General features: G+C 52.6%; 1 protein-coding gene across 4 annotated transcripts in view; it reads left to right on the top strand.

Moving 5' to 3' along the window:
- PMEPA1 (prostate transmembrane protein, androgen induced 1) overlaps window positions 1-22,371 on the top strand; it is a 58,975-nt gene that overhangs the window by 20,646 nt on the left and 15,958 nt on the right. Inside the window, exon 1 of one of the 4 annotated variants that reach the window (XM_053574086.1) lies at window positions 14,448-14,908. The exons of the other annotated variants lie outside the window; for them this stretch is intronic. The gene's annotated coding sequence lies outside the window, so the exon portion shown is untranslated. Of the gene's footprint in view, window positions 1-14,447; window positions 14,909-22,371 lie in introns of those variants that run through there. 4 annotated transcript variants of the gene reach the window in all.

Raw genomic sequence — 22,371 nt, 5'->3', positions numbered from 1 at the left:
TTGCAGGGGCCTTAAGCCCAGCCCCTTCCCTGAATCTGCATCTCCTCCCTTGGACCTACTGGGTGGGAGGCCCATGGGAGGGTGGGGGGCCTCTCCTGACCCCCGGTGCCTAGCTGGCTGAGGTGGAGAGGTGCAGGCTGTGTAACACAGGCAATGCCAGTGGTTGCTGCCTTGCAGAGCCAAGGTGAGGAGTCAGTTAGGTGTTGGGAGAAGCTTAGCACCCAGTGGGCCTCAGCTGCCCTGTGTGCGGCTGCTTTTCCGTCAGGGGCCTACATCAGCCTGAGCAGTGCAGCTGCTATACCCATGATGTACGGAGCTTCTGAGTTGGACCTTAGACAAGGCTGAAAGACCACAGCCTCTCTTTACAGACAGGGGTCCCTGAGACCCAGAAAGGGTGAGCATGGGCTCGGGTCACACACCCAGCCAGTCATGGCCCCTGCCCTGCCCACAGGACAAGGCCATCCTCCTAGTGGCCACCCCAGCCTAGAAGGCACGTGAAGCTTCTAGCGAGCTCCGTGACACACAGCTGGTACTTACGTGGGCCCTGTTCTGAGGACCATCCTCAAACTGGTCCCTGTAGGCAGGTGCAGAGGGGCTTCCTCCTGCTTGATTTGGAGACAGTATGTCCAGTCTTGGCAGTGACCCAGTTCTGATTCCTGGCTTTGGGCTCCAGCCCCATCTCTGTCCCAGGAGAGATGGTCAGAGCATGATGCCCCAGAGGTGGACTGGACAGAGCCTCCTGTCACCTCACCCCCCACCCCCGCCCCGAGACCAACCCTTCCTCCTGGGAAGGCCAGGCATTCACACAATGCCCCCTTCTCATGTCCAGACTGGCGGCCTAGACACTGTCCTCCCTTTTGTTCAGAAGGGTCAGGGGTTGGGGAAGGGCCCCAGAAAGTAGGATTTGGGCTGGACAGAAGAAAGGGGTGGGGGCATGGGTGAAGGGAGACTGGCTTCAAAGAAGACGGCCGGTTCTCCCTCTGCCTGTCTGGCGAGTGACCAAGCCCACTGTCCAGACGTGCACCACTTCATAATGATGGGGGCAGCCCCTGACAGACGCGCATTTTGAAACCCAATCAAGCTGACGCCCACTCAGGCCCATGCGCCCAGAGCTGCTTAGCTGACACCATCTAAATAAAACCCACAGCCTGTGCCAATAAGCCAGGGGCAGGCTGCCAGCAGGCTGGAAGGCCTGAGGCAGTGCTCAGCCAGGTCTGAGCCAAAGCGGCCCCTGGTGGGAGAGATGTGGCCACATTCACCTGCTTGGGATGCACACGGTGTCTGGATGCTCCCAAAGGGCAGGGCAGATGGAAACATCCCCAAGAAGATACAGACCCCAAAGCCACCTCATCCCTATTGGTGACAAGAAGCTCTGAGTGTGATACTGAGGATCGGGTGCTGGCCAGGAAGAGACGCAGAACCTCCAACTTGTGCCCTGGCTCTAGGCTTAGTTCTTGATTTGCAAGGTTGGTACCTCCAGGAGGCCCTGGTGCCCCGTCTGTAATATGGAGCCACGCGCCATCACCGTGGTTACTCATAGGGAGAACATGGGGATGACTTGGGGTGCTTCTTGTTCCCTGCCTGCAGAGTGAGTGCAATGTGGCTGTTGTTCAGCCCTTCCCACCAGCCATTCTCAGAGGCTTCCTAAGTAAGACTGTCACCTTGGGGTTCTCAGCTGCCCCCTTGGGCAATGTCTGGAGATGCTTTCCGGTTGTCACACAAGGGGCATGGAGGCACTGCTCCTGGCATCTAGTGGGTAAAGGCCAGCGGTGCTGCTAAACAGCCTGCCGTGCACAGGAGTGTCCACTTCCTAAGGTGGGTCAGGCCGAGGCCAAGGACCCCTAATTTAACTCAGTCCACACCCCAAGAGCCCCTCCCCAACATGCTACCTGCCACTCAAATAGGGCTGAATAGAAGGCAGTTACACTTAACCTGAGCAGGAAAATGGAAATCTTAGAATAGGAAAGAATCACCGGGTACCCCTCCAATGGAGCCTGGGTTGAGGTGGCCAGGCTGCTGGCCAGGAAGAGAAGCACCTGAGGTGGGCAAGTATGGAAGCCGGTGGCTCAGTGGCGCACAGGGTTCTGCCCTGGGGTCAGTGCAGGTGGGGTTTGGCTCTGCCCCTGACTTTCTGCTGTGTGATGTGGCCAGCTGCTCACCCTCTCTAAATGGCTAGATACCAGGGGGCCGATGGTGGTGGCTGCACCAGGTAGAAGTGAGGGGCAGGGCCCAAGGTCATGGTGAAGGCAAAGGTTGCAGAGGCCTGGACCACTCGGCCTGACCTCTGGTGCTTACAGTGAGAGGGGAAGACGGAGACACAGAACCAAGGATGGGTGCAAGGTTCTAGAGCTAGGGTCAGATTTGTGTCCCTGGATGAGGAACCTGCAGAGTGGAGAGAATTGCTCAATCTTGTAAATTTAGATGTGTTTGGGATTGAGGAAGGCAGGCTGGCCCAGCCCAGGTGGGCACAGCTGTGGAGGCCAGATGTTTCTGAGGATGTCTGCAGCGACTCCTGGGCCCAGTTGTTCCTGCTGCTCCCTGAGTGTCTCTGGTCTTGTCTTGCTGATTTGCTCATACTTCCTCTGAATATTCTATTGTTTCCTTTGAGGTCAACAACTCCCCATGATTATATCTGGGGGAGAGTTGGCCAAAGTTTAATTTGCCTGAGGAGAGCAGAGCCTTCCTTGTCCCTGGGAGTGGAGCTCCCGAGGTTGAGGCAGGCTCTGTGGGAAGGAGTGTGGTGATTGATTAGTAATGTCTGCCCTGGTTACCAGACGGGAAGCAGCAATGGGTGTGTATAGGCGAAATCACAAATCACTGCGTTCCTTCTGGTCTTGGCTGGGCCACACTGGACAAGTCCTATTGCCTCTGGCTTTGAGGTCCATCTCTTCGATGGCAGGTCTGTCTCTGACATGCCATTGCTGCAGAGCCTCAGATGTGCCCCAGGCCCAGGACACCACCTGGAAGTAGGGAGTTGCTCTGCTGAACCCTTTACAAGAGAGAACAGTGCTCAGAGTCCCCATCTCCGCATCAGCAGATCTCTCCCAGAGCCTACACATCCGTGTCTGGGGTAACATCAGAAGCTTTGCCCACAGACAGTGGAGCCCGTGGGATGTTCACTGCTGGAGGAGAGGAGATTTGGAACAGGTTATTCATTTACCGTCTTATTAAAAATGAAAGTGTAAAAACCAGAAACAAAAAAGGGGAAACTCGAGTCCTTGGTCCTCTTGACATGAAGGATTCTCCCCTCACTTTGGGGGGAGGTGCTCTGAGCATCAGCTGGGGGTTCCCTGAAGGTTTGTGCCATTGCATTCCTCCCAGTGCATCGGGTAGACACAGTAAGCAATCAGATTGCTTATGGAGTGCCTATCGTGGTTCAGCCTTGAGCGCTACTCCTCTGTCCACACTGTCATTCCCTCCTCCTCCTTGCATGTGACTGAGGCAGGCCATTGTCACCCCACTCACAGGTGAGGGCAGCAGTGCTCAGAAAGGGGAATGCAGCTGCCCAGGGACTCCGGTAAAAGAGGTCAGTGTGCTGTGCTCATGGCTGCTGGCATGAGTACGTTTAGTCCTCACAACAGTCTTTATGACAGGTGGTCGGGGCCCCATTTCACAGCTGAGAAAACTGAGGCTCAGAAAGATGTTTTGCCTTGGACTATGCAACCTGGAAGTGGTGGAGCTGGGGACATCCAGACCCCACAACACGGGAGAGAGGAAGGGACAGAAGGAGGGCAGGCAAGTCTCCAGTAAGAGGTGCAACTAATGGGGCAGGCCTCTAAAGACAGTGACCATTTGGACAGCACCCTGCCAGAGAAGCAGTAGAGGTTGGTGGAATGAGTGATCTCTCATTGGGCACCTAGCAGGCAAAGCAGATTTTGCACTGGAAACTGGCAATCCCAAGGGGAAGGAACTAGAAGGCTTCCATTTGAGAGACCTGTCCCTACCTATCTGCCCCAGATTGTAATCTGGGGAGAGGTTGGCATACGTCTGTTCTGAGGCTCCAGGGCCACCTTCGTGCTGTCCCTCCCTTCTTTTTTTTTTTTTTTTTTTTTTTTATGGTTTTTGGCCGGAGCTAGGTTTGAACCCGCCACCTCCGGCATATGGGACCAGTGCCCTACTCCTTGAGCCACAGGCACCGCCCTGTCCCTCCCTTCTTTGATCCCCATCTGGCTGAGTAGGGCCCACTCCCCGGTTTAGAGGGATCAACCTCACAGCTGGCCTACCTCCAACATTGCCCTTCTTTCCCAGGTAAGAAAGTCATTTTACGGCCCTTTGTACAGCTAGTGTACAGGAGCTCCACTTGCAAAATGCAAAGTTGGAAGTGACATTTACATCCCACCAGAAGCGGTGGAGACAAGTTTTCAAATACCTCCCGGGCATTTTACTTTAATCCTTTTTGCCACACGCATCCTTTAAGTGAACAGTGCTACAACATTACCCCTACTAGTTGTTAGAAGTATTTTAGCAGGCGTCTTCTTAGAACAAGAAGAGTGAGAATTATTTGTTGGTCAGCCATGGACAGTCCTATTTTAAGAGTATCTTGGAGGGCGGCCCGATCACAGCTGATGGTTTCCAGTTCTCTGGAACGGCCAGTCCCCTCCCCCCTCCCTGTCCACCAGCAGACCCCAAACCAGACCGATAACTTAGCATTTTCATTTAAGTCCATCTGACAAATCGTTTTAGACGGAGAAAGCAATACTGCATCTTTAAATGGCTACTTTGTCAGCGCGTCTCTGCGCGCTGTAAAAAGTCCTTTGTTATCTGTGTCTAGACAGCACGCCAGCGGAATATTTGGTCTGCGTGAGGGAGAGAGATCTGACAAGGTTGAATTCATTTACCGGCTTATTTAAAGCGGGATTTCAAAACACTTGCTCATAAACTGTTTTCGGCCCAGACTCCCCTGGCCTCCCCCTACCCTGCACTGGCTTTTCGTGTTTTTATAATTTTTCACCTGCTCGGGCAGTTAGCGATGGGGCTGCAGCCGGGTGGAGACCCTGGCGAGGAGAGTGCAGCTTGCAGTTTTTCTCTTTTTTTAATTGTCCTCTTTATGACTGTCTAGACGTCCTGCAGATGTACGTGGGGGGGAAGTGGTTTTTCCCTCTGGTTACGCTGCCTGGGAGGGTTGCAGGCGCCACCCTCTTCAACCACTTGATGGCCTTCCCTTCCCCAAAGTAGTCTCCAGCCATTCTTCCTTCCCTTAAATTAAGGCGCTTCCCTCCTGGCAGCGGCCTTGTGTTTATAACACATTTACTTGACTGTGCTAATTTTATACCATCATCAAAAAAAAAAAGAGAAAAATGTGACACTCCAGGTTTTCTCCTCGCTGAGGAGTGGGCAGAGACCCCCATCCCCTCCCCACAATTTCCTCCGCGTCTTCTTCCTCCTTTTGTATTTATGATGTTTGTGTTTTGTGGCTTAATGAGACGCCACAGGTTGGCTTCTTAAGGATGAAAAACATCAAGCCTATCGAATGGGTCCAGGGTTTACATTCTGCCAAATAGATGCATTAATTAACCTCACTGCCATAGCGACTAGGTCATTGTTCTCAGAGTGAAAGGGGACAAGCTGTGGGGTGGGGTTGCAGGGTCTCCCCAGTCACCCATCACCCGTCCCCACAGGAATCGGTGCAGAGGCCAAATACCAATTGTCCTCCCACCACTGGAAAGGTGGCCTGCTTTGGGCTTCCTCATCATAGACTCTGCAGTGGGGGGTCGGGGTGGTCCTCAACCTCCCCTCCCCTTGTCAGGAGGCCACAAAGCCCCATGGGCTTAAGAAATTGAGCTGAGTTGGCCAGCTGTGTTATGGGCAGGAGGAAGCAGCCCCAGAGATTCCTTCTTAAGTAAGGGCTGAGGGGTGAAGAGGTAACCTCGCCCTGCCCCTCCCAGCCAGACCCCCAACAACTCCCCTTGAAAACTGTTGTCATTGCTGTTGACCTGGATGCAATGCCATAAATTGCACTGACGCCTGAGGTCATCAGTCTGCCCTCTGGTTTTTACGTGGTAGGAGGCACAGAAGGTAGGGAGAAGGGGAGTTAGCGGTGGGCGGCCAACCAGACGTCTCCTGGGTTCCCACCTACATCTCATTCCAACCTGGAAGCAGACCCAGCGCGGCAGTCTACTTTCTTTGGGGGTTTGGGGAGAGAGCACTTTTCAGCTGCTGGACGTATCTCAGCATACTCAGGGTTTCTTAACCTGATCTTTTTATTTCAACTCCCCAGACAGAGAACCCCCAGGCAGGAGCGGTCAGCCGAACTGCAGCTCCCCTGGTGCCAGGCCCCATGGGTCAGAGGCTTCAGTCTGCCCCTGAGGCCAAGAGGTGTGGGCTGGCTCGAGTCCTGTTAGTGCCTGTGAATTCTCACCCTATGGAGGGGACAGTTGGGTGACTGAGTTTGTGATGCTTTAAGTTACACAATCACTGAGATTTCTCTCCCTGCTCTCCCATAATGATGACATCTTTAAGAAGAATAATCCAAAGCGGAGTATTTGGGGGTGGGTGGGAGGTGCCTTTAAAAAACGATAGGAACAGACTACAGAGGCCCAAGCAGCATCACCAAGTTTTCAATGCACATGGACCTGCTGGCATGAAGATCCCAAGTAGAGTGTCGCTCGGGAAGGATGGGCATTTAAGTACTGGGTCCTCGGCCAGCAGACATATCCTTAGCATAATTAAAGGAAAGTGATTACAGCAGTGTTAACCCAGTCACCGAGCCAGCATGGTGTCGGGAGATGAAGGGCAGCAACACTGACGTCCCCCTCTAAAAATCAGCCTTTCTTGGCATATCAGAAATGCGCACTCTCAGCTTGGGGCATGGGGACTTTTTTTTTATTTGCAGTTTTTATAATTGATCGTCTCCTGGTCCTCTTTTAAAGAGCAGCGGGGATGTCCCCCTCCCTGTGGCGTGAGCAGCTGCGATGTGCTCAGGGAGATCCAAGCTGAAGGGCATTGCGTGCGGCAAACACGCCTCAAGAGCCCGCTGCTGGAGAGACGACATTGGAAAAAGTCTAGTTGTTAAAGCTCAAATCTGGGAGGCCTGAACTTTTTCTTCTTTGAAGAGTTGGAGAAGCCGGAGTTTCGAGCTGGTCTTGGTGTGCTGCCTTATTTAGGAGGCAAAGCACTGCTCATTTGTCAGGCAAAACAGATGTGGGGGGAGACAACATCTATTTTCATAATTCGAAACAAATCTGGCTCGCCGCCCTCCTTTTCAGCGGGGCCTGCTCATGCAGAAAGCCCGGCTCCCGGCAGCGCTTAGCAGAAGTATTTATAGCTCCTCGGTTGAACTTCTTCCTCCAGGAGGAGTTGGTTTTTGCTGGCAATGGGGACACAGACTCTCTTGATAGGGAGTGGGTGCTGTTCTGGGGATTTTTTTAAAAGATCAAAAATGAAGACGCGTGGGTCACAGCCAGTTGGCACAGCTGTGTCTCCCATCAGTGTGTTTTGTCGTCTCCCAGGTGTGTGGGGTGACAGCTAAGAAAGATGCTCTTTTTAGGGCAGTTGGAGGCTGGACCTGGGAAACGCCTTTGGCCGAGCAACTGATAACACTCCAAGAAGACCTGGGTCTGGGACTGTAGTCAGTGGCCACCTCTTACTTAGAAATGCAAAAGGCTGTTATTTCCCCATTTTATGGATAGAGAACAGCTTGCTCGAGGTCAGATGGAGGAGGGATGGTGGGGCTGGTCTTCCTCTCAGCACCAGAAGATGTTGCTCCAGCCCTTCTGAACCCTTTAATCACATGTGGCTCTGTGTGGGCCAGGAAAGAGCTTGGGCCTGATGTCACAGGCAGGGCCCACTGCCTGTTCATTTATCAATAGCTGAGCTCTGAAGGAGCTGGAGACAGGCTGGTAACAGATGAAACAGGCCTGAACCTGCCCTCAGGGAGCTGGCGTTCTAGCTGGGGGAGGCAAGGAGCAGTGTCAGATACTGGTGATGCCTGGGAGAGGAGATACAGCAGGGTCCTGTGACTGTTCCCCAGGGGGACTCTGAGAAGGCTTCCTGGAGGGGCTGACCCTTTTGTTGAGACTTGAGGGATGAGGAGTCATCTGTGGGGAGAAGCTCAGGCAGAGGGGAGGGGGAGAGGCTGAGCAGGCTCTGTTAAGAGATGTGTGGTGACCATGCCCCGTTCCCAGGTGGCTGTGTCATCTTGAGAAGTGACTGAGGGAGTCAGGACCCTCAGCTGTGAAATGAGGACTGACTAAAAAGTACAGAAACTTCTAATTCATCTGGGAAAAACACAAGAAGTAATAGGGTTTTGCGATGAGCGAAACTGGGCGTTTTGTATATGTAGATCTCTGCTGCACATAGTTCTTACGCTGTACACGAAACCACGAGTATCTCAAAATAATGTTTTTTTAAATGAAAGGTCTGGGAGGTTCCCCTTCCCCTCTTGTTGCCAGGACAGCCCAGGCAGAGGGCATCTGCGTTCTGTCAGTCCCTGTTCTTCTCACTCTAGTGTCAGGAAGAGAAAACCCTGGAGAGCTTCTGTCTTCTTGTCACCTGCATGTTGCAGGAGTGGAACTGGGCCCAAGGCAGCTGGCACTCTGCCCCTGCCTGCCTAGCACGGGGCTCCTTCCCGGGCAGGAAGGAGGTCCCTTCCAGGGCTGCAGTGGCCTCAGGATCTCCGACAGGTGGCTGGTTTGGGGGCAGCGATGGAGGTTGGGGGTTCTCATTACCACCCGCAGTTATTCAGCTGAGATGGATGGAACACGCTGGAGCAGCCAGGAGCAAACATGGATTCCTACCTCGCAGCTGCCCCGCCCTGCTCAGGGCGGGCACCGCCAATTCATCACCTCTTGCTCTGCCTCAGACCCCTTCCTGATCCCCAGCTCCAGGCAGTTCTAGTTGGCGTTGAACTCCTGTGCTCTGGGGGGTGTGAGACTACACTTCACCCTATTCCTGAGAGCACCTGTGGTGGGTAGATTGGGTTTCAGGTCTTGGGCATCAGCTGTAAAGATCGCCATGCAGAGCTGCCCAGCCAGAAAACTCAGCTTTGCAATTCAGAGGCCGCTCTCCAGGCCCCCCCACCTGGGACAATTTCAGGTCTTTGTAGAGATTGGATGAAGGTCCTTGGTTTCTTAGAGGCTCCCCAGCTTCTGGTCTCCTGTGAGGTAAAAAGGCACTTTTTACCTTTGTGTACAGGGTGGAGGCTGGAAGTTGTCCCTGGACTCTGGTTCTCCTGCAGAGGGACTTCCCGCTTTGGAAACCCCTTCCGTCCCTTTCCCGCTGACCTGCCTCCCAAAGGTGGTTAGTGTTTACGTCCCTTCCTCCAGAGAAGAGCCCGTGAATCCATGCTCAGGTCCTCGCACAGATGACTCTCCATCACTTCCCCTCACTCATTTATTCACGTCACAAGCATTTATGAAGCACCTACTGTGTACCTGGCAGAAGGAATGCTTTGGTGGTCAGCGTGGCTGCTGCTTCCCGCTTTTAGAAATTTGGGATCCGAGTGTGACACGAGTGAGCGCCTTTCCCTCGTCGTTTGCTTTCAGATCAGATCTGTGGGCTGGGTTGTTCTTATTCTTCACACCAGTTGTGTGATTTGAGTCCTCGCTGCTGTCTTTGTGTTGGGGCCTGATTAGGAATCAGGTGTTGCCCGGCTGACGGTCGCCGAGCAGGTGCAGCCTGCCAGGCACTGAGCTGTGGGTCTTTGCTACTGTCTTTTTTTTTTTTTTTATAAGAAAGAGCCTTTATTTTTATTTATTTTTTGTGTGGTTTTTGGTTTTTGGCCAGGGCTGGGTTTGAACCCACCACCTCTGGCATATGGGACCGGCACCCTACTCCTTGAGCCACAGGCGTCACCCTGCTACTGTCTTCTTAATCCCGAGTTTCTCAACCTGGTACTGCTGACCTTGGGCTGGGTGCTTCTTTCTGTGAGGGACTTTCCTGTGCTGGCCAATGTTTAGTCACATCCCCTGACCCTCTAGATGCCAATAACACCCCCTCCTAGTTGTGACAACCACAGATGTTTGCAGATATTATCATGTGTCTCTTGGGGACAAAACCATCCTCAGTGAGAACCATCACCTTGGCCCTAAGCTGCCCTCGAGGTTGCTGTCTGGCTGTGGGCAGGTGGGTCAACACTCTCGCTTGTCTCTTAATCTGTCAGGTGTGGGTGATGGCTGCAGCTCTCTCCACTGGCAGTCTGAGCATTGGATAGACAGAAGTGATTGTCACCATTCAGTCATGCCACCAAGGTTCCCTGGCCAAGATGGGCCAGGTCTCAGCCCCCGTGACCTTCATCTTGACCAGGGAAGCCAGTGTGGACAGCCTATACCTAAGGGACCAGAACAGGCACTGGTTGTTGCTGGCTTTGACCAATTGCAGCAATTGCCCTGTAACTCTGGGCAATTCCTCACCCTGTCTGGTCCCTTCCTCCTCTCATTTGACCCATTTCAGGGGCTCCCAGGGCCATTCCACCCCCTAGACCCAGTATCAAGGCTTAGTCCTTTCCCAGCATTTCTCTGCGGGTCATTTACAACCCTGATCACTCCAGGAATCTCCGAATCACTCTCAGTACCAGGTCACCTCCCCCTTAAATATTGTATCCTGGCCTTCCGTGTAAGTGTTTATTTAAACTAATGATCTCTCCATCAAAGGAGCTAAAACTTGCTACAGTCTGTTCATCTGCCATGGAGTGTGTATAAAAGACTCCCTGGACCGGCCACTGCAAGGAGGTGGTTTTGTCTGTTGGACACGGAGCTCCCACATTCCTTCGCAGCAATTCTGATGTGTACACTTCTTTGGGAAATCACATTTGAAAAAGATACCTGAATCATTTTCAAACTCACATCGTCTGTGCTACCTTTGCCTCAGATACACGCGTGCACAGTCATCCTTCACAAGTCTCGGTGCAAGTTTGCCCAACCCAGGAGCAGCCACCTTCCCCGCCTGGGCCCCAGAAGCACGGGCTTGCTTCCCTTGGCAGAGACGAACACTTCCACCCCAGGGCCTTTGCACTTGCTGTCATTTGTGTTGGGGCCTGGTATCAGCCCCAGAAGTGTTCTCCGAGTCCACGTTCATCTTTTAGGTCCCAGCTTAGAGGCCACCTCCCCAGAAAGTGTGTCCCTGACCACACTGTCTAAGGAAGTCCTCCCTCCCACTCTGTCACACCCAACTCCAGCCCCGTGTAGTCTTCCTGAGAAGACAGAAGGACGCTCCTCTTTCAAGACACCCATGTTGTTCAGAGATCCCTGAGGTTTCTCACGCCTCTGCGCCTGAAGTGGTCACTGGCAGTGGAGTTTGCAGTTTTCTTTCTTTTTTTTTTTTTTTTTGTAGAGACAGAGTCTCACTTTATGGCCCTCGGTAGAGTGCCGTGGCCTCACACAGCTCACAGCAACCTCCAACTCCCGGGCTTAAGCGATTCTCTTGCCTCAGCCTCCCGAGTAGCTGGGACTACAGGCGCCTGCCACAACGCCCGGCTATTTTTTGGTTGCAGTTTGGCCAGGGCCGGGTTTGAACCCGCCACCCTCGGTATATTGGGCCGGCGCCTTACCGACTGAGCCACAGGCGCCGCCCGAGTTTGCAGTTTTCTTATGTGTGATACATTGATGCTGTAGAGTGACAATTTATCTGAGGATGTGGTAAGACTTTACATGTTGTATTAGAGATATTTGATTGTATTGGAGAGGCAGTTTGCAGTGATACTTTACATTGGCAGTACACTGATACTGTCATACTTCGCATGGTACTGAGGACACAGGGGTTCTTTACATGAGGAAACCCCAAACTGCTCGCCCTCCTTCGGCTCTTACCTACCCTTAGGAAAGAGGTTGGAGGTTCTTTGCTCATGGCTGTGGGGAAGACAATAGGAGGCAAATGCTTGCAGGGTACTTAAAATCTTCTTTCTTCATTTCTAAATTTTAAATGACATGTTTAGAATTTAATCTTCAAACCTGGGAGCCAGACCTGCGAGTTGAAAGATGACAGCCTAGAGATGGTTTCATTTGGCTGGCTGCAGCAGCCAGATGGCAGATGCTGTGAGCGGGAGACGGGGGAGGCTGGGAGAGAGGAAAGCAGCTTCTGTTTTGGCGTTTCCCTCCCCCTGCAGTGAACCACCCTCCCAGTGCCAGGCCTGGGTCGTGCCCTGGGGATCACTTAACGGCCGGTGGCCTTGAGCTCTGCCAGGGTGATCCAAGTGACAGCGAGGGTTGGGGTCCTCCCAGACAGTTCACTTTTTCAGAAAAAAGCCTTATTTGGACATAATTGGTGGTTAGCATACAGTTGGAAGCAATGCAGAGAGATCCCATGAGCACATCGGTGAACTTCCCCCGGTGGTAATGTCTTACGTAACCTCAGGGCAGAGCCATCGCCAGCCTTCGACATTTATACAAGCCATCAGCCTCATTCAGGGCTCCCCAGGTTCACACACTCATTTGTGTGTGTGTGTGTATTTGGTTCTATGTAGTTTTATCAAGTGTGCAGACTTTTGTAGCCATCACGGTCAAGACACAGCAGCCCCATCACAGGGAGCTGCACCCACCTCCCTCACCCCTCACAACCACTGATCTCGTCTCCGTTTTTGTAACTTCATCATTTCAAGGATGTTATGTAAGTGGAATCATTCCGTATCTAACCTTTTGAGATTGGTTTTTTCCATTCGGCATACTACTCTGAAGATTATCCATGTTTCTGTAGTATCAGTAGTTTGTTCCTTTTCATTGCTGAGTAGTGTTCCAAGATCTGAAGGTGCCAAGATTAGCTTAGCCGTTCACCTGTTGAAGAACTTCTGAGTGGCTTCCAGTTGTTGGCTAGTCCAAGTAAAGCTGCTATGAACACTCACGCACATTTGCGTGAACATGAAATGAAAGTCTTCGTTTCTCTGGGATAAATGCCCAGGAGTGCAATTGCAGGGTCATGTGCTATTTGCGTGTTTCGGTTATGGACGCTTCACTCTTCCTTAACTCCCGTGCCCTCCTGCAGCCTCTGTGGAAAGATGTGAGTCCTGCTGAATTGATGTGGGTTCCTTCCTCTTTCAGATATTAATTGAGATCAACTCACTGTGCCAGCCCTGGTGTTAACCACCATGGATATAGCACCAATGGGATAGTGAGGGCCCCCTCACGGAGCTTTTTTGCTGATGAGGTGAGATCAACCATAAACAAGTGAGCAAACTAACAAAGGTGGTTTCTCATAGTAGCTGACACTCAGTGCCTCCTGCGTTGTCAGGTGCTTTCTGGGCCCTTTACAAACAACCCAGCCAGGCAGGGCCGTTGTTTGCCCCATGGCACAGATAAGGAAGCAGAAACAGAGAGCTGGTCCCAGAGCCAGAATAATCCACCCTCATGCCCCTCGTGGCCAAGGCAGGCCGTCGGGAGATGCAGAGTGAGAGGAGAGGCCTGACTGCATTTGGGGTGAGTGACGGGGGTGGGGGAGCACTAGGCAGACAGAATGGCATGTGCAAAGGTCCTGAGGTGGGAACAGAAAGGAGGCTAGGCTAGCTGGAGCATGGCAAGTGAGGGGAAGGAGAGAGGGTAGCATGGTGAGGAGGTGGGTCTCATTGGGTGAGAGTGATGGGGAGTCATTCAGTGGATTTTTTTTTTTAAGATGGCTCTGGCTGGTGGGGTAGAATGAACTGGAGTGGGGTGTTCGCAGCAGAGGAGGCGGGGAGACAAGGAGAATATGCAGACAAACCGTTATTCCTGAGCAGTGACCCCCACATGCTTCCCAGCCTCAGCCCATGGTCCCGTGTGGATGACCGTCAGGACAGGGCAATGCCTCCCTCTGGCTGGATCTGCCAGCCTACTGCACCATGAGCTCCCGTGTAGCTCTGGCTTCTGATGGATTGTCCCGGTTTCTCGATTTCTCTTGCCATTTTTCTTTGTCCCTCTCTCCTTACCACTTGTGATCCCATAAATTGAATTTGCCTGCTCAGTGGCAGCCGCACAGATCATTAGTAAATGCTAGCCTGACATCATCATACCTCCCTTAGTAATCTAATAATGGCCACCATTTATTATGCACTTACTGTGTGCCAGCTAGTGTTAGAGAGCTAGTGCGTATATACCCGCCCAGCCCATCCTTCAGGATCCTGTGAGCTGGGTGCTGATCCGTGCTTTACTATGAGGAAGCAGTGGCAAGGGACTGTCTAACCACCCAGGGTCACAGAGGGGGTGGCCACATCTGGATTCAAATTCAGAGTCCAGCCTCCTGCCTCTGTGTCCCCATTTTGGAGCTTGGAGAAAAGGGTCCTCCGTAAGCTTCCTTCATGGAACAGTTGGTCAGAGCTTTGGTCTTTCTGTCATTTGGGGTTTTCTGCTTCTGGAAGTTGCTATTTTAAAAGGAAATAAAACCAAGGGCTAGAACAGCCTCACCCGTGGGGTGGGGACAGGAGAGGCGGCTGGCGTCTGGGAGGCTTGTAACTTCCTTCTTGGAATCTGTTTTGCCTGTTGCCTGAAAAAGAAAGAGGAAGAGACTCCTACAGATGGAGACACAGGGCGAGACTCGACAGATTTAGACCCCAGACAATCAGACACGGGAGACAGACAGACAGACAGATAAGCACCCCGAGAGAGAGGACACATATGCCACATACAGACTCCCCTCAGGCGGACATTTGCTCACCTGGCTGCTCTCGCCCCCCACCCCCTCAGGAATGAGGTTGTCCTCCCCCCTTGAATCCCCCTGCCGTGGGCCGCTGTCCTGTGTGGTCTGCTCAGCATCCAACTCTAGGTGTAACCAGCGTTATTTCCTAGGCCCTTCCTTCCTCTACAAAACTAAACAGACTTGCAGCGAGGACTGCCTCATCTGTGGGCCAGGGGTCCTCCTTGGGACTCTGAGTCCTACATAAATGTGAGGATCTAGACTACAGCCCGGGGCTAGCAGGTCAGCATGGGGGACATTCGTGTTGTGATGAAGATGGCCCTCCAGATGGACTCAGGCCTTGACCTTCCATTGCTCCTCTGAGACATCAGCAGAGGTGAGTGGTTACTGCTGGCCTAGGAGTCAGGCCTGCCAGGAGGCTGGTTTTTGTGGTTGCTGCTTTGTATTGAGCTGTCCACACGTGTGACTAGCAAGAATGATAGTTAGGACACCAGGCTTTAGTGTCCCAGGTGTGAGTGAAGTCTGGTCCTGCCACTTAAACCTATGTGACCTTGGTCTTACTATTGCACCTCTCTGAGCCTCGGATCCCTTATCCCTAATGTGGGGTGATAAGAAGACTAGGGCACAGAAGGGGTTTCTGCGATGACAGAAACCCCTTCTTACGAAGCACAGGAGGCGCGTGATGCACCTGTTGCTCCGTCACTGTTGTCAGAGTGGCTTTCAAAGATTCAGATGATCCCAAAGTAAGCCCTGTCAGGTTTATGGGGGCCAAGTTCAAATTGCTTTGCTCCAGAGAGAACAAATGGGCAGAAATAATAGTGCACCAGTCCCAGGGCCCTGTCCCTGCTTTCCATGAATCCCCAGTGCCTGGTGCAGGGCATGATGCATGGTGGGTCCACAGTAAGTAGGTATGCACTGCTCAAGTGAATGAGTAGTCCCCAGGATAGAGTTAGATCCCAGAGGAAATGTCTTTCATGGAAAATAAGGTCAGATGCCCAGGGTCACTGCATGGAGACCGAGGGCAGGTGGCTGATCTGTCCCAGGGTGCAGCTGGCTTTCTGCAGCCCAGTGTCTTGCTGTGCTGAGGTCCTGTCTGACTTCCATTCCTCTTGCCCTTTCTGTCTATACAGGTGCCTTAGATTGTTTAGGCTGCTGGAATAAAATACCGCGGACTCTGTGGCTTAAACAGTTGCATGCCACTGGCAGGGGAGTGGTCAGGGACAGTTTGTTTTTGCCTGTGCCTGACCCGCAGAGCCCCACTGGTTTACGATCGATAATTATTAAACAACATATTTATTTTCTTGACAATCTGGAGGCTGGGAAGTCCAAGTTCAGGGCACTGCAGGTTCTGTCAAGGCCACCTCTGGCTGCATCCTGAGGTGGATGCAGGAGGGGGTGGGGGACAGAATGAGCTCCCTGGGGTCTCTTAGATGATTACTAATCTTAATGGGTTTGGCACCGCCCTATGACCTCTTTGAACTGTGATTACATCCTTAACCGCCTCCTTCAATTATAGACACACTGGAAGTTAGGGTGTCACCACATCCTTTCCTTCAAGTGGCAGGTGAGAGTGGCCACTTCCATGGTAATGATGTTAATGACTTTTAAGACCATCTCAACAGCATCTGTCACTTGGGGGGCGGGGGTGGTTACCATGAGCCTGGCACTGTGAGAGCCATTTTTCCATGGAATTCTCACATCAGTTGCTCATGTGAGGCCCCATTTGGTCACGGGGTGCACAGGCAGGGAAATAAGCCCAGAGAGGTGAATCCATCACTCAGGGTCACACAGCAGTGGGTACAGGTGGGTGCCAGATCCAGGTGCATACCTCAAGCCCTGCACTGCCCTGGAGGCAACTTGGCTGGTCACATGTTGACCAACTTCTATTCTCTTTGCTGCCTGAGCACCACCATGGCCATGTGCTGGACCCTCTTTTTGTGGCTGAGAGTCCCGCTTGGTGGTGGCCTGAGTGTGGCCTCATAGGAGTAGTAAGATGCAGGGGTTCCCTGAGGGCAGACGGGCTCCTGCTTGCTGAATTCATGCCAGCCTTGAGGAGGCCGTGGGCCGAGGATGTTGCTCCTGGCAGGATGGCCAGACTAGCACAGTGAACAAAACTCAGACCGAGGAAAGGCCACTTCGTGACTTACGCATTTTCTTAGAAGTTACAGCAGATGTCTTGGGTGATATTTACAAAATTAACCACCACATGGGAGAGTTTTAAACTGCCAGAGAAGGAAGTGGCTACAGGGGCTGGGCAGTTGGGTGGGGCTAGACACAGCCACTGAAGATTGTCAGCTGGAGGAGGGAGGGCGGGTGTCTGGGTGTTCATCAGTCTGGGCAGAGGTTCAGCGTTAGGACAGTAGGGCCGATCACAAGGCAGCCAGGGTGCAGCAGCTGGGAGGGATGTGCAGGCAGCCAGGAGGCAACTGGTGATGGGGTGGGGCTGGGGGTAGGGCCCAGGAGGGCTGGTGAGGTGGGCCTAGGGGCAAGTGGCCCTCGTGAATGACATATGATGTTTACTGACCCCTTGTTTGTGCACAGAGCTGCTCACTGCGCTTAATGTGCATTCACTCCCCACCCCCAACTTCGCAGCAGACAGCCCGTGAGGTAGGGGCCGGTGGACTTCCATGGATGGGGAGACTGAGGCATCGAGAATGAGTAACTGCCTGAGGTCACATAATGGCCGTGGGTGGAGTAGAGTTGGAGACTGGATTCAGGCAGGTGGGCTCCAGGACTCCCGCTGGCCACAGGACAATCTCTGCTCCCAAGTGTTTATTGAATCAAACTCAGTTCCTGGGAGCGTGACAGGGCAGCAGAGGATGGGGGGGAGGGTTGGGGGGAAAGGAAGAGGACAGGGTGTAGGGGAAATTATACCCCGAGTATTGCACATTCTAGAGACATCTTAGTATATAAGGTCCAGACACAGTTTGCCCTACCCCTGTAGGGCTGTCCAGCCGCTCTGAAGCCCGACCTTGGCCAACAGACTCAACCCGGGCGAGACCAGGATGGGCTGGGCCACTCTGGCTCCTGAAAGGCAAAGCCACACTGGGTCAGAGCCGAGGCCTCGTCCCCGGGCTGACCTGTGGGGGCTCTCCAGCACGCGGCAGGCATCCATGAGGCCCGTAGGACTGAATGAGGAGCTATTGAGAAGTGGCTAAATACATGCGGCCGCATTGTGCTGCCTGAGTCAGAGCGATTCAGAGCGGCGCTTTTTGTCCAAGAGGCTTGGAGACCGAGCCCCAATTCGCTTCCCCTTCCCGGGCACCGCCCACCGTCCCGGCTCATGTCAGGAAACACCAGGCTCTCAAAAATCCGTAATTGAGAGAAACATCTGCTGGTTTCCAGGGAGCACGAGGCGCCTCCCGAGTGGCAAGGGCGTACTTGCATCCCATTGTGAGCAGCGCTCAGAGGCTCGCACATGGGAACACACACAAGCACGCACGACCACGTGTGCCAGTCTTTTTGGTGTGTTATCAAGACTTTTAAAATTGAAACTACTAATGCTTATTGCAAAAAATTCAATCCATGTAGAAATACAAAAGGACAAGGGATAGTCTCCCTCTTTCAGAAGCAGCCATCGTTAACAATTTAACGTTTTGTCCTCAGTTATTGCTGTAAAAATGGATTCATAATATTTTTACTGTTTCAGTCTCACTATTTCTGCCCAACAATAATTGCTAACACCCATCCATTGTCAGACCATGGACCTATGGTTCTTAGACAAGGGACTGTTTGTTCCCCTGGGGATATCAGGCACCGTCTGTCTGGGGACATCGTGGAGTGACACAGAGGAGGTGATGGTGTTTCTGCCATTTAGTGGGTAGAGCCCAAAGGTGCTGCTGAACATCCCACAGTGCGTGGGGCGACCCCATGACCAGTTGTCCAGCTCAGAAGGTCACCAGTGCCAGGGAGAGCAGCCTCTGCTGCTGTACACATATGTCATCTTTTTAGTGGCCCCATCGTATCCCATGCTGTGAGGTGCCAGGGTTTGCTTGGTGGCATTTAGATGGTCTCTGGTGGTTCATTTTAGAACCACCCCATGCAGTAACATCCATCTGTGTGTATGTGCATGTGTGTGTGCCGGTATGTATGGTATGCTTGGGCCTGTCTCTGATTCTGAAAGTTAAATCTGCTGGGTTGAAAGGTAGCCTGCATGTTTAATTTTGCCAGCACTGTCCAACTGCCTTCTAAGAAGGCTGTGGCCACCAACCCTGCAGACGGACTCACTCGGCCGTGTCCACTGACACCCCATTTGTCCCCTGCTCTCCTCAATTAACAAAGTGCATTTGGTTCATCTTAAATAACTTTCCATTGCACCTCCAGTGTGTCCGTTCATTGACGGAAGTGGCTCTCTCACCATGAATTCACTCCATTCTGCCAATAACTCCAGGGGTGATTGATATTTTGCTGACAGTGGGTGTTTAAAGATGTTCAATGTGGGTGACAATAGAAACAAAAATCCCATTAGCGCTTTCCATTTGGATAATAATGAGAAAGATAAAAGGCACTGCTTTGTCTTTTCTTCTTGAAGGAGTGTTCTAAAATCAGGAGGTTCTGAACCGATCCCAGGGCCCTCTGCCTTTCCTGGAGGTCTTATTTCACCATCCTCCTCTCCACGTGCGCTGTCAGACTCAGGCCCCAGCTGCAGACTCCTCCGTGCACACCTCTCACAAGGTGACCTCAGGATGCTCGTGGTGAAGCTGTCTCTCTGTGATGCCCAGGATCCCCCGAAGTCCTGGAAATGAAGGGATACTCTGTGCACTCTGCCCCTGGGTATAGGAGGCAGCTCCTGCTCACCTGAGTGGTCCTTTGCAAACTAGCACGAGGTACCAATTAAAGGAAAAGCCACACAAGAGGGATATATGCAATTAGTTTGTCTTTGCAGCCCTTTCAACCTAGCTCCTGTGTATTGTCTAAGGCGCCTTAACTACTGGGGTTCCTTAGCCTCTCCTGATGCTCGCATCTCCACTGGAGTACAGCAGTGTGGAGCCTTCTCTGTTACACTCGGGGCTAGGCCCTGGCTGGAGCAGCCTGGAGCTGAGTCCTCCACTCCCATCCTGAGATGCTCACTCGGAGGGGAGGAGGCCTGTAGGAGTTACTGTGGGCGCCAGGAGGGGAGGGCTGGGTCCAGCGGGATCATGGAGGCCCAGAGAGGACACCTACTTCCCCATAGGGGCCCAGTGTTAAGGACAGGCACTAGGTGTCACCAGGTGTCACCCGGCAGCCTGCATGTCTGGCTGTAAGAACTGCCACCCACCCTTCCTTATTCCTGCCTCCAGGCCAAGAGAGGGTAGGCCCCAGGAAGAGGAGATGACAGTCTGTAGCTTGGGTAGCCTGAGTCCCCCCACCCTGCCAGGGGTGGATCTTCCTAGCCTGACTGAGGCTCCCAGGGCTAGTTCTCTGGTCTTCCCTCAGCAGCAGTGGGAGGACAGACCTCTGCACAGAAACCTGGGCATCCTCAGTCATGGGCGGCAGCTGTCTGTTTTGAATACTGACAGATGCTTCTTACATTTTTTTTTTTTTTTTCATTTTTATTATGAATGTCATTGTATGTGCTCACAAGTGCCAAAAATGCAGAAGTAGGAGGGGGTGGCCTGTCCCCACCGTAGGTCCTGCTCCATGAATGCCCCACAGTGTGCCTGCTGGTCCCCAGCTTGTGGAGACAGGGCAAGGCACCCAGAAGTATAGGCATGTATTGGAAGAATCCACCTTTATTTTTAAAAATATATGTTGGTTCTTTTTTAACCCAGAATGAGCTCATCCTATTTGGTGGCTTCCTGTCAGTACACACAGATCTGCTGTGACTGTGTCTCCCTGTGCTGTGTCAGCCCCTGGCGCAGACACTCAAGTGGCTCCCAGCTGCTTTTGACCTTCCAGTGCAAACCTCCGTGGACCTGGCATGCTCATCTTTGCACTCGAGGACAAACACCACATTTATTGGGTGCTTACTTTAGGGAAGGCACTGTCTTAGCCTCTGGGAACACACCTGCATAAGCCAAGTCTGTTCTGGTGACACTGATGTTCTGGAGGGAGAGGCAGGAAATGAACCTCCAGGGAGGCTGCATGCAGCATTCCAGGCTAGAGCTGCAGAGAAGATAAAGTGCAGGGATCCGGGGCTTAGGCTTTGGGGTCAGAGGACTGTTCTAGACAGGGTGCCCTGGGAATGCCTCCCAGAGGCAGTGATATTGGAGTAGAGCTCAGAAGCAAGCCATGTGAGTGCTGGGGAAATACATTTCCAGGCAGCTGCAACAGACATGCAAAGGTCCTGAGGTGGGAGTGCGTGAGCTGGTGCCTTTACAGACCAGGAAACAGATGGTGAGAGCAGAGTGCTGAGCTAGGCACCCAAGAGAATGAGACATGGGAGATGGATTGACACCTGGAGTGCTGAGGGCTTGTGCCTGAAACCGTCCGAGATTTTGGTTTCTCCCTGCAGAGGGCCTCCAGCTTATTTTGTCCACAAACTGTGATGCTGGCAGAGGAGACCCACTGCGGGTCTTGATGGATACAGCTCAGGTCTGTGTGGGGCAAGGGCAGCCCCTGAGAAGTCAAGTTCTCACAGCAACTTCATCAAGCAACGACTTGATTATCTCTCCATTTGCCTAAGGTCACAGTAAGTGGCAAGGCTGCAATTCAATCCCAGGACTATTCGGGACAGACATTGTGCCCTTAACCCTAAGATTCATCCAAGAGCAGCAGCTCCCTGCATCCCCAACCATGTGACTGGGCCCCTCTCAGCGCCTACTTCCTTCCCAACCGTGTTACCTGTTCAGGTGCCAGACGCCCAGCTGCGTACTTGGCAAAGAGCAAGCATTCTGAAAGCGGAACAGTCTGTTTTTAAAAATGAGAAAACTGGCCTAGATTTGCCGACCGCCCCCCAAACCTCCAGAGAAAGAGCAATTTTTTTTTTTTTACCCATAAAAGGTCTTACCCTAAGAAATAGACGTGCCGTCGGGGGTGTTTGAAATGGCACCAGTAGCGATCAGAAAAGTTATTCCTTTGACGTCTGGTTTGACTTTACTTGAAATTGGGGAGGCAGGGCAGTGGGGTGAGGTGGGGGCGCTTTTATTCAAATACGGTGGGGGGAAGGGCAGTAAATGAAGTGGTTGGAACCTCAGGCCTTTGGGGCTTTGCGGAATGACAATGAGGCCACAAACGGGTCTCATCCAGGCAGGACTAACAAGATTAGATTTTCATAAATTTCAGACAGTGCCAATTCCTAATTCCTCAGTGTACGGCCAGGAGGCCAGACAGGGCTGCGTGCACGGCTGCTTGTTAACCACGAAGGACATGGATGGCCCTTCCCCCGGGACAGACACAGGGGGGAACGGGGAGGGAGGCGTCTGGTCTGGAAACCTCCCTGGGGCTGGCAGGAGGCAGGTGGACTCTGCCCACCTCTCCCACTGAGGAGACAGAAAGGAGCTCTAGCTCCCTGTTGTCAGCAAAACTTGGAAGAGTGACACCCACTTCTGACACTGTATGGGCTGGCACGTTCCTAGGGTGCAGCAGTGACTTTTATGCCCACCCTACACCCCCAATTTACATCTGGGAAGTGCATTTGAACTGAGGCTCTGGCTCTGCTGCAAATTCAGGTTCAAGCTCCATCACCTAGAACAGGCATCCAAAAGGTGAATGGAAAAGAACTGCATGTTACCTTTTTCTTCAGCTCTCACTGAAACTCGGTTACCTGGCGGCACCTGTCCCACCGCCAAGTCTCTTATGAGCATCACAACTTTGATTCTTGTGGGTTTAAGACCCTGCGAGGTCATTTAATGCAATTCTATTCCAGGGCTGCACAAATCCTATCCTGCATATTATTCCTATGTCCCAAATCTGGTTAAG

The sequence above is a fragment of the Nycticebus coucang genome, chromosome 21 (genome assembly GCF_027406575.1).
Source record: "Nycticebus coucang isolate mNycCou1 chromosome 21, mNycCou1.pri, whole genome shotgun sequence".
NCBI classification, from domain to species: domain Eukaryota; kingdom Metazoa; phylum Chordata; class Mammalia; order Primates; family Lorisidae; genus Nycticebus; species Nycticebus coucang.
This window is presented reverse-complemented; position numbering and strand designations above follow the sequence as displayed.